This window comes from Ylistrum balloti, unplaced genomic scaffold (assembly GCF_031769215.1).
Source record: "Ylistrum balloti isolate Yb309-2 unplaced genomic scaffold, AGI_CSIRO_Ybal_v1 Utg369898, whole genome shotgun sequence".
Lineage (NCBI taxonomy): Eukaryota > Metazoa > Mollusca > Bivalvia > Pectinida > Pectinidae > Ylistrum > Ylistrum balloti.
Genome location: NW_026782027.1, coordinates 1,428,713 through 1,440,168, shown reverse-complemented (window position 1 = coordinate 1,440,168; position 11,456 = coordinate 1,428,713).

The window sequence follows — 11,456 nt, the reverse complement described above, 5'->3', positions numbered from 1 at the left end:
TTTATTGATAAAGATGTTATCATGGATATACTAGAGTGAGTGGCGTATGATGCTATCCAGCCGCGCACGAACTTTGTACTTGAATATGCTATCGGTGAAAATTCAAATGCTGTGAAATATAATATATACGTCCCAAGCGTATCAATAGAAAAAATATAAATGAACTAGGCACGAACGCTCAAAGGCAAACATTCCATACTTTAAAGATTTGAACGTGTGTCCGTCCTATGAGAATTGCAGTTTTTTCCCCAAGGTTATATGATCAGAGAGCCGAGCACTTGGCTTTGAATAACAAATCATTGTTGATATGGTATATGTGAGTGATTTGACTGCATTACGCCATGTCATTGGCCCTGATGATAAATCACATTTCATGAGAAACTACAGTTATTTTTTTATAATCTGCCGTAATAGGTTTTCCTGACATGACGCAGCCGTGTTTTAACAAGATTACGTTTCACACACAGCTGATAAAACATACAGGTTTTAAGTATCGTGATGTGTTCCTTCGTTTGAATTACTTTGATAAATTGATATAAATCCTTCAATGTGTCAACTGATATATACAAAAAACACTGACTAACCATGGATGCATCCGTTTTGAAATCAGAAGCGTTGCTGAACTTGGCAGTGTCGGTAGACAAACGAAAGTGGCACATTTTAGCTGACCTTAGACATTTTGAAAAGTCTAGATGTTAAACGACCAATAATCACACTCATACTGACTGTATGACTTTCTCAATCAATCCCTGCTATTTTGTCGAAGTCATAAGTCAAAGAAAATGTGACGTATCAGCGTAGGAACTATCTGTACTTATAGAGCTTGTATCGGAATGCCAGTAGTCGGAAACCGTAATTTGAGCCTTAAAAATCTTCCTTAAAACTCATTGTTTTTAAAGTAATAGAATGTTATATATGTACAATTTTAAGTATTGGTTGTCAGAATGTTTTCATTCAGTGGTGTGTATCAATTCATCTACATATTTAAAGGTGATTGTAAAATGTTTTCATTCAATATTTTGTAACATATATCAATTTATCTACATATTTAAAGGTGATAGTTACAAAAGCCATGTCAGTAATTAATGTTATTGGGAAATAGCCTATATTTGGATTTTTAGGTTAATGTTAGCTCTACAAACGTAAATATATTTTTTCTAAGAGATTGCTCCATCCATTTAATTTGGGATAAAGTCACTTTTAACATTAGACTTAAGAAGAACATGTTGTTTTCAAAGTATCTATGTGTAACGATGTTTGGAATGACGAATGTGGTTATCAACAAGCATTTTGTGTTTACAGGTGTCCCGGTCATCCCAATCCTTAATGAATTCTTACGAAGTCTTAAATACTTGTTAGGGAGATCACGGAGAGAATATGAGGGGTTAGAAATTGATTGAGTATATAGTGAGCAAATTGGCAATTGTCATGTACGAACTAGCGGGGGTAAATTGGATTGTCAGCTGTAGTAATGGGCTACCAAACACACTGGCTAACTAATGCTTCTCTGAACGTTGGTGATTGGTTTCAAATGATTGCCTCTTAGTAACACAACGCAAGGAAATGTTTACCTCTGTCGGCGTGAAAATTATCTTATTAAATTCTCTTTCAGATGTGAGCCATTAAGTGGATATAGGTAGTAAGGTTCCAGTAAAATGATTAACAGATATAACCTCAGTATCGTATTATACAAGATAGAGTTCGATTTGAATATAAATTCAAACTTCATTAATTTTTTTAAAAATTGACAAATAAGTTATTTTAACTTATACTAGTCACCCTTGTCACCCTTGTTGGCCCGCAACATTTGAAACGTCGTAACAAAATGAAAGCTTTCAGGAATGGAATATGTCCAAGATAAATAAATGAACATTGCATTGTATGAAAACTTTTACAATATCCTAAAATTCTGTCATTGTGAGCTAAATTGTGTGACATTACATATGGTAGGATATGACACGGTTCGTGTTTTATTGACGTTCGTATCATCGTCGTTTATTCAGTAACTCAGGAGGTGCATTTAATGTCGGTTCGGCTCTTCTGATGAATATTTATTTACGAAATCTTTTTTTCCCGTTTCTCGTTCATAAATATGACTTGGCTTCAAATTTCAACGTTCCTCTGTTTACCTTACGGTCTTTCATCGTTGCTTTAGTTTTTGACGGTGACCGTTGTTCCAAAAATATGCTGATGTCATTCTCGTGTTCTGACAATATTCCATTGTTGTTGTTGTTGTTATAAGGTTACATATGTCATTGTTCCAAAGATATGTTCAATGTGTTCTAGTGTTCCAGTGTTGCCATGGTGTGCCAACAATGCTGTAGTTATGGTTCTATAATGTTCTTCAACGATTTGGTGCTGCTTTTCGATGCTGATGCGATGTTGTAAATGATGATTGCATATTGTGAGGACATTCCGGTTTAGCCTTTGTGTTCTGTCGATGTGGTAAATGTTGGTTATTTATTTTGAGGAGGTCCCAGTTTAGCCTTTGTGTGATGTCGATGTTGTGATGTTTATGAAGTCTGAAGGCGATGATCTAATATTGTACGGACGATACTAAATTACGTAGTGTGGATCATCGTCTGTTGAATATACAACTTAAAACAAATGAGTGAATTGTAAATTATTGGCCATTCAAAAACTGTTCAATAAGAGATTAGTATTCCCTTTGACGTGGTGATTCGATTATCGTGAACCACGTTACTTTGCAGACCACCATACCATTCAGATTTCCTTAGTTTACTTAATGTTGAAGCGAATTCTTGTCTGCCTGCCTTAGGTATTATCATATGTTATAAAGCAAAATTGATGCTGGGAATGGATTCTGTAACTTTTTCTCTCGTTGAATTGTTTGAACTTTTTGAACTGTATATTGTGATCGGTATTTTTTTAAAGTATGTTCGAATGAAACGAACAATAGATAATGGCCGTCCCAATGTTATACTCAATACGTAGATATGGTACTGTTTAGCAAATAGATTCATAGTATTTTCACTGCCATATGAACACTAAATTCTAGAAACAAAGAACATAACATAAAATACAATAAATAAACAACACTAACATATGAAATTAATAAAAGTCCATGTGTTCCGTTAAGGGTATATTGCATAGGTGTTTTCTGTTTCATCATATTATAGCGATTCCAACCGTAGGGATTAAAATCAAAGGACTTCTATCATAACGGATACCAAGCATAGGGCCTCCAACTATAGGGACACACATCATAGGGCCTCCCACTATATGAACACACACCATAGCGCCTCCCACTGTAGGGACACACACCATAAGGACTCCAACTATAGGGACACACACTATAGGGCCTCCCACTATAGGGACACACACCATAGGGACTCCAACTTTAGGGACACACACCATAGGGCCTCCGACTATGGGAACACACACCATAGGGTCTCCCACTATAGGGACACACACCATAGGGACTCCCACTATAGGGCCACACACCATAGGGACTCCAACTATAGGGACACACACCATAGGTACTCCAACTTTAGTGACACTTACCATAGCGCCTCTCACTGTAGGGACACACACCATAAGGACTCCAACTATAGGGACACACAACAGAGGGCCTCCCACTATAGGGACACACACCATAGGGACTCCAACTTTAGGGACACTTACCATAGCGCCTCTCACTGTAGGGACACACACCATAAGGACTCCAACTATAGGGACACACAACAGAGGGCCTCCCACTATAGGGCCACACACCATAGGGACTCCAACTATAGGGACACACACCATAGGGACTCCAACTTTAGGGACACTTACCATAGCGCCTCTCACTGTAGGGACACACACCATAAGGACTCCAACTATAGGGACACACAACAGAGGGCCTCCCACTATAGGGACACACACCATAGGGACTCCAACTTTAGGGACACACACCATAGGGCCTCCGACTATGGGAACACACACCATAGGGCCTCCCACTATAGGGACACACACCATAGGGACTCCCACTATAGGGCCACACACCATAGGGACTCCAACTATAGGGACACACACCATAGGTACTCCAACTTAAGGGACACACACCATAGGACCTCTGACTATAGGGACACACACCATAGAGACTCCCAATATAGGGACACACACCATAGGGCCTCCAACTATAGGGACACACACCATAGGGACTCTGACTATAGGGACACACACCATAGGGACTCCAACTTTAGGGACACTTACCATAGCGCCTCTCACTGTAGGGACACACACCATAAGGACTCCAACTATAGGGACACACACTATAGGGCCTCCCACTATAGGGACACTTACCATAGCGCCTCCCAATATAGGGACACACACCATAGGGACTCCTATTATATGGACTCCAACCATAAGGACTCCCAATATAGGGGCATACACTATAGGGCCTCCCACTATAGGGACACATACTATAGGGCCTCCCAATATAGGGACACACACCATAGGGACTCCTATTATAGGGACACACACCATAGGGCCTCCCAATATAGGGACACACACCATAGGGACTCCCACTATAGGTACGCACAACATAGGGCCTCCCAATATAGGGACACACACCATAGGGCCTTCCAATATAGGGACACACACCATAGGGACTCTTATTATAGGGACATACACCATAAGGCCTCCCACTATATGGACACACACCATAGGGACTCCTATTATAGGGACATACACCATAGGGCCTCCCACTATATGGACACAAACCATAGGGACTCCAACTATAGGGACACACACCATAGGGCCTCCAACTGAGAGTACCAGCACAACCTCTAAACTGACAAATATAGACAAAAAGGGGTCGGTTAGTTTCCCGAGTATATTTACAGGTCTTAATTATTAATTCACAGTTAGACAAATCGGTTTGGTCGGGATCACATGTAAAATTGATTTAATCTTTATAATTTGTTACGATTTTCAATACCATCAACAAGATCTCGAATACAGTCTGCAAACCTAGTTTCTATCTTCAATGATCCAACTTCAGTCCGATTTGACATTTTGTCTAAATTCTTTGATTCATCATATATATCAGTTTAATATCAGTTATGGCGCTAGGGCACCCATCTAAATTTTGACATTTTTTTTTTTTTTTTTTTTTGGTTTTGTTTGTTTTTTGTTCTTGACTCTCCTTAGACGCCTCATAAGTTTTAGAATGTACGTCTTCGCATCACTGGTCGGAACAGCTGTAGCTTAAATCATTCTTGTTTGGCTTTCCTGTAATTGTTGTCTCTAAATCTAAACTATATCACATGGTACTGTTTTTATTTGTGTGTCTCTTTTGAACATTCAGTAAAGTAGTCTGGATTTATACATAAATCTAGATACTTCAGAACAAAGTTTCTACACAGCAGTTTGAAACAAAGAAAATAAAAATCAAGTCATAAAACTCAGTACACGTAAATATTTGACATACAAGAAAATAGCATGTCTTTTGAGGTTGGTGCGGTCGACATGGTTGGGAAATCAATCAGCGGAGCAGTGCTGGTGTTGTTCGTCCTCAATTGAAGTAGACATGTAGAATACGACTGTGCTGAGAAATGTCTCCGTATCACAATAGTCAGGCCTATAGGGATGTAGATCCTTAACACATTTCGGCATTAAGATAACAAACAGCTTGCAAGATGTACAGAAATGACTAGTAGCACGCACAGAGTATTAAGCCATTCTAATGCGAGGCTAGAAAGGGTAAAGCAGATCACTGTGTATCAGCGATTTCCCCCCCCAAAAAAAAAGTAGTTAAAGTTGTGATAATTAAAAATAAACAAGCTATTAAGCTGGATGCTTACTGAATAGACAGTCCATGTTGGTATAATTACATGTTGCTTTATTTTAAAGGATTCTAAACATTTTGTAAAGCCTAAATCAAACATTTCCGACTGATCCGGATCACCCTCTCCTTCCATATCCTCTAAATCAACCACACAATCTTATTGACATTACTTTTCTCTATTTCGGGCATTGATCGTCTACAAAGATTGAAGACAAGACAAGACACGGCCAGCACGTGTATAAGACAGTTATATATCTGATTGTGGGTGACGGACCCCGATCTGTGTAGTTCACTCAGGGGCGGACTCTAGGCAGAGTAATGAACCTTTCGCAAAGTGATGTCCAAGTCCCTATCACCCGCGGCTGTAAAAAGGTCGACGTTGTAGGCACGGACGTGGCGATATCACTTGACCGATGATGTGACGAACACAATCAAGGGAGTTTAAGATATAAATCTATCCCGTCCACAATCCTTCTGTTTCAGCTCCACGGTCGTTCCTGGTTATTAGAACAATCGCCAAACATCCCCTGTCTCTTTCAGATTTTTAGTTTTAACAAAGAATTTTTAAATGATTGTAGAAGGATCGACTGTTCGTATATATTGTAAATTGCTTTGTCTTCCTAATTGTTCATTCGTATTTATTAGTTTCCGTTTATAACTGTATCTCGTCTTAGAGTATAGTCTAGTATCGTCTGCTAGTATCGTATCGTGTGGTCAGTTTAGTCTTTGTCTTACGTCACAGTCTTATGTCTTATTTCATTGGCTCGTCGATTTCGCGGTAGTTTTTAGGTTCCGGTCATTGTTTCATTGTGTGACCGGCCGGTAAAGGACGAGAATCGTAAGTTTAATCTTTATTATCCTGTACTCTCCTACTGGTGGTATTTAATTATTATATTTATAAAGAGTAAGATTTATATTACTTTGATGTCAAATAGTTTCATTGTTATGTATTTATACAAAACTACGGTAAACCAGTGAATGAATTCAAATAACATATTATTTGAATCTGTTAAAATCCATTTTTGATATATGTACATTATAATATTACATAATGATATAGTTAATTTAGTCCGGATTTCTAGTTTCTCTGTTTGTAACTTTACATACTTCCCCTACTAATATGAAAAAAATAAGTGACAAAATACCTACAAACTCTGTGCCATACACAGGTAATTAATTTTATATGTATTCCACTAAGTATGTAGATAATTTATAGTATTCAGGTTTAGTTATAATACTTCATATTGTAAATAATAAACTAGGAACGCATTGTTCATAGAAATATCTTTATATTCGCTATATCTGTAATGGAATTATGTAACAACAGTTTAATAAAATTCAATATTACTCAATGCTGTACTAGTGTTGCAAGTATACAGTTAAATGATCTATTTGTCAAAGTGATATATGTATGTTTTGTGTGTGTGATATTTGTTATATGGTTAATGTTATTTGTGTATTGTCATTGCAGAGTTCATCTTGTAAGTGCAACTGTCTAATGGAATAAACGGACCGAATGGTCCACCTGAACTTATTACACAGGCGTTCGTGTGATATATATACATGAAGATCTGACCCTGTAACATGATTGTATCAAGAAAAGCTAAAATTTTCATAAAAAATGTCATTAGAAACGGTAAACGCAAATGATATGTAAGGTACAACGCGAACACCCCGGGCGTGCAAAGCAAACGCTGTGATGCAACGCAAAGGCTTCCTTAGATTTAAATAAAAATATATACGTCAGTTTTTATCCGTACAAAATAGCCTGTATCTACAAATTTGATAAAAGGGCGCTATTCTTTGGACGGAAATTGTAACAGTTCATGCCCATATCCACCAAAGTAAGATCAAGACAAACACGGACCAGTAAAGAGATTTTCTAGGATTAGGCACGTATTGTTAACCTCCATCCCATTAGGAAAAGGTATAACCCCCTGTCTACAGCATGTCGTAATTTGACACCATCATTCTATCAATGTCCTACTAAATCCACCGCACGAGACAATCACGCCCTAATTATGGTTAATTATGAATAGGGGCCAATCCTTCCTACCACGAAACGGTTATAAGGGATTTAAGTCATCGAACCGTAATTAAATTTCGATGCGTTTTGTGGCACGCTGATATCTCATCAAATGGCGACAATGCTACATTCATTAGCACTATAGGATTCCACTATCTATCTCCTCCATTCTGATAAAATCGCTGATCCCAGAATCCATATATGTCTTCGTTAGAATCTAACTTCCCTAACGTCTTAGTCCGTATAACGACATCCCCCGTATCCGTAAATTCGTTTTGTGGAACAAGGTACCATCACATCATACATCCCGATACACCTATATCCTATGAGCCATATACTACAATACCGGAGCCATGACTTCACGTGTTTTTACGAGGTTATTGCAGTTGTACAGATTTTTACAGTGCTAAAATATCTATTTTTGAGGTATTTAATTATAAGTACCGGTGTTGAGACATCCTTGATTATGTAGGCGTCGACACAATGTGTCTAGTGTCTAGGTATAGCTCAAGTGTAGATATAATTCTTTTCTTGTAGCTTGCTATCTTGTCTGAGAATTTCGAAATTAGAATGACCAAATTAATAAAATTATGGTGCTTCTGCACTCTCTCCTTTTGGTTTTGACATATTTCCGATCAAAATTCGTGTTCCTCAGTCGCATACAACGTTTGAAAAAAATGACCCTTAGAATCACTGACGATTCCAAGAAGGACGCGCGAACAAAGCATGACCGAATCGACTAGATGTTACCATCTGTATTCTATTTACCATCTTGTCACACTATTTTCGACCTTTGTATACATAGGATTATAGTACAGCCGAACAAGTTGGTAAATTCCTTACGATCTCGTACACAATGTACGCGCTTGTCATTTGTCTGATGAAAGTGGCCTTGTAGTCATCGGAACTTCACACTTCGACCTTCTACTTGTTGCGGTTCAAACATGTTTAATCTATTGTAATTATCAGCCCAACGAAAAAGTTCCGAAACACATTCTTCTGTTTGTATAATCAATTTAAAGCCTCTTTGTTACGTTTTTAATGAAGCCTTTGGTATAGGAAAATGTGTCTTATTTAATGAAAGCTAAGGTGTATAATTATAGAAAACCTTGATACCAAGGTCCTAGCTCTATAAACGGACGAAAAAAGAGTCCAGCGTAATATGGTTTTGTTAAATCAATGTAATTGTTCAATGAATTCTAATTAACACGAAAGTACATCAAACAGTGAAGCACTATGGGATTGTTTGGTAAGCAATATCAAAGCAGTTACTTCCGGTGGAGAACGATACGTTGTAGTTAACCGTCAGACAGCTTCTAATTTATTAGAAACTGAGTATAAATGTGTTACTTTTCAGGCTCTAGAGAGGAATGGTTGAATTATTGCTTCAGTTTGAAATTGATCGTTTGACGTCAGTCACTGAGGAAATATCCTCTACATGGGTTTGTAATTACGGGAATGGCCAACAATGTGACTGTAACAGAAATCCGGAATCGGTCTATGTGTCACGGAATGATTAATGAAGCTTTTTACTGTCTCAAAGCAAAGTTGCTTCTGTATGATAATTTCGAAAACGCAAGAAGTCAATTCCGTTAAAAATGTAGCGTACATAAAATGGTATACACTGCCGCAATCTAAATAAAAGTTTCATCCTTTGCCTTTTATTGTTATTTTTAATACTCTTCAAATAGTATGAATGACTCAAAGTTAGGCTACTTTCAGTTTCATCCCTGCCAGTAATTCGTGCAAATGCCTTCCTTACAACTTTCGCTTTATACGTAATTAAGACATGGTAGAATAACGACCCGAACGAACGAAACGTTTCTACACTCAAAAGAAGAAATTTATAATCAAATGCGAAATCGATTCTGTTTGAATTGCCGATAAATGTATAGAGTGTCCTTTTCCTACCTAAATTCTGCAATATCATTCACAACAGGAGATAGCAGCCTTGTCACAGCATTATAGGAACCCGGTTTCAGATAAAAAAAAAAAAAAAAAAGCCGGCATAAACCGCGGTGTTGTTAGTATCGTCTATCTCAGAAAAGGCTGTTAACACAATCGGGGTTGAACATGACGCAGAATTTGATTTTCTCATGAGATTTTATGCAGCAGTGAATGTTTCAAATCGTGCACAATATGGGTGTATCTGAAGTTAGAACGTTGCCTTCACGTGATAGGTGTGAATGTTAGAGATCGCAGTTTTTAACGAGAAGATGTATTAGATAACTCACCGGTAAAACCCCATTTGATCGTAAACACTTAACTGACGTTATATAAGAATCTTAGTGTTTTAAAAGTAATTGTAGTTATTTGATTTCATTTCTGCCATTTTAAATGTTTTTTCACCTTCTGTGTAAAATGATTGTTGTAATGATGAACGACAGAAAGACGTACATGTAAGAAAGATGAGAGAGAGAGAGAGAGAGAGAGAGAGAGAGAGAGAGAGAGAGAGAGAGAGAGAGAGAGAGAGAGAGAGAGAGAGAGAGAGAGAGAGAGAGAGTCAAACCGTTTGCTATGGTTCATGTAATTTGGAACTGATATTTACAAACAAGATAGTATCGTCTTTACTTAATATCGGATCGCCTATTTGAGTTAATCTAAAGTTAAGTCTTCAAGAAAAGGTTGTAGATGTGGTTTATTGATAGATTTCGGTTCTGGGTGTATAAGGGACAAACACAAAGATAGTGATAAAAAGTCGCATCTACATTCAGCTGTATTACTTAAACTTGCTCTTAAGATGTCATAATCAAGAGAGCTTGAAAGTTTCTCAAACAGAAATAAATTATTTCTGACTTACGTAAACTTCATGTCTGAAAGCATTTAATGTATCGATTTTGTGTTACTGATAACTGATTTAAATGAATTGATAGTAGACGAATTCCTGATACAAATAATTATGTCATTCCACATTCCACATAAAGAATTTTGCATTCGAAGAAGATACGCTGAAGTTTTAGAGAAAGTAGACCATATACATGTAAGTATTTATATATATTTATGTTAACATTTCATTTCTTATACCCAGTAATCAACAATTTAATTGTTTCATATTCTAAAGTTTTTTGCACGAAAAAGGAAAATGTTATGTTAAGAAAAAGAAGAAAAGAAAACGATGACAGAAGTGTTCGAACCAAGAACCTTTGGAGCCGAGGGCAGGGATCTAACCACTGTGTGCTGCCATTACATTACTGATTCAATACTCATAAATGGAAGTTTGAAATATCAATGTTTCTTTCAAAAAAGAAAACCAATCCCTGTATGCCTTTTTACACTGAACATTAATACTTATAGAATTTACACTTACAGTTTAACACAATGGACAATCGTCTAGCGTTTTTCAGTCACTTTGGATTAGCCGTAGACGCACTATATGATTTAAAATTTAGTCCCTAAATATCATGAGTGCTAAAAGATTAAACCTGTTGTATGATGCAGTTTAATTGATCATTTTGCTCTATTGTGTTTAACTTTTTTATAAATTAAATGGGTTTTTCACTTGCGTATTTTTTTGCATAATTTTCATAAAAACCTAATACATACTTGGTAAATGCTACAGATGGCATACATATGTAATTTGGTAGGTCAAAAAGAATCGGGCGTCATCGTTTTCAAGGTCAACAAGCCGGACGATCTACA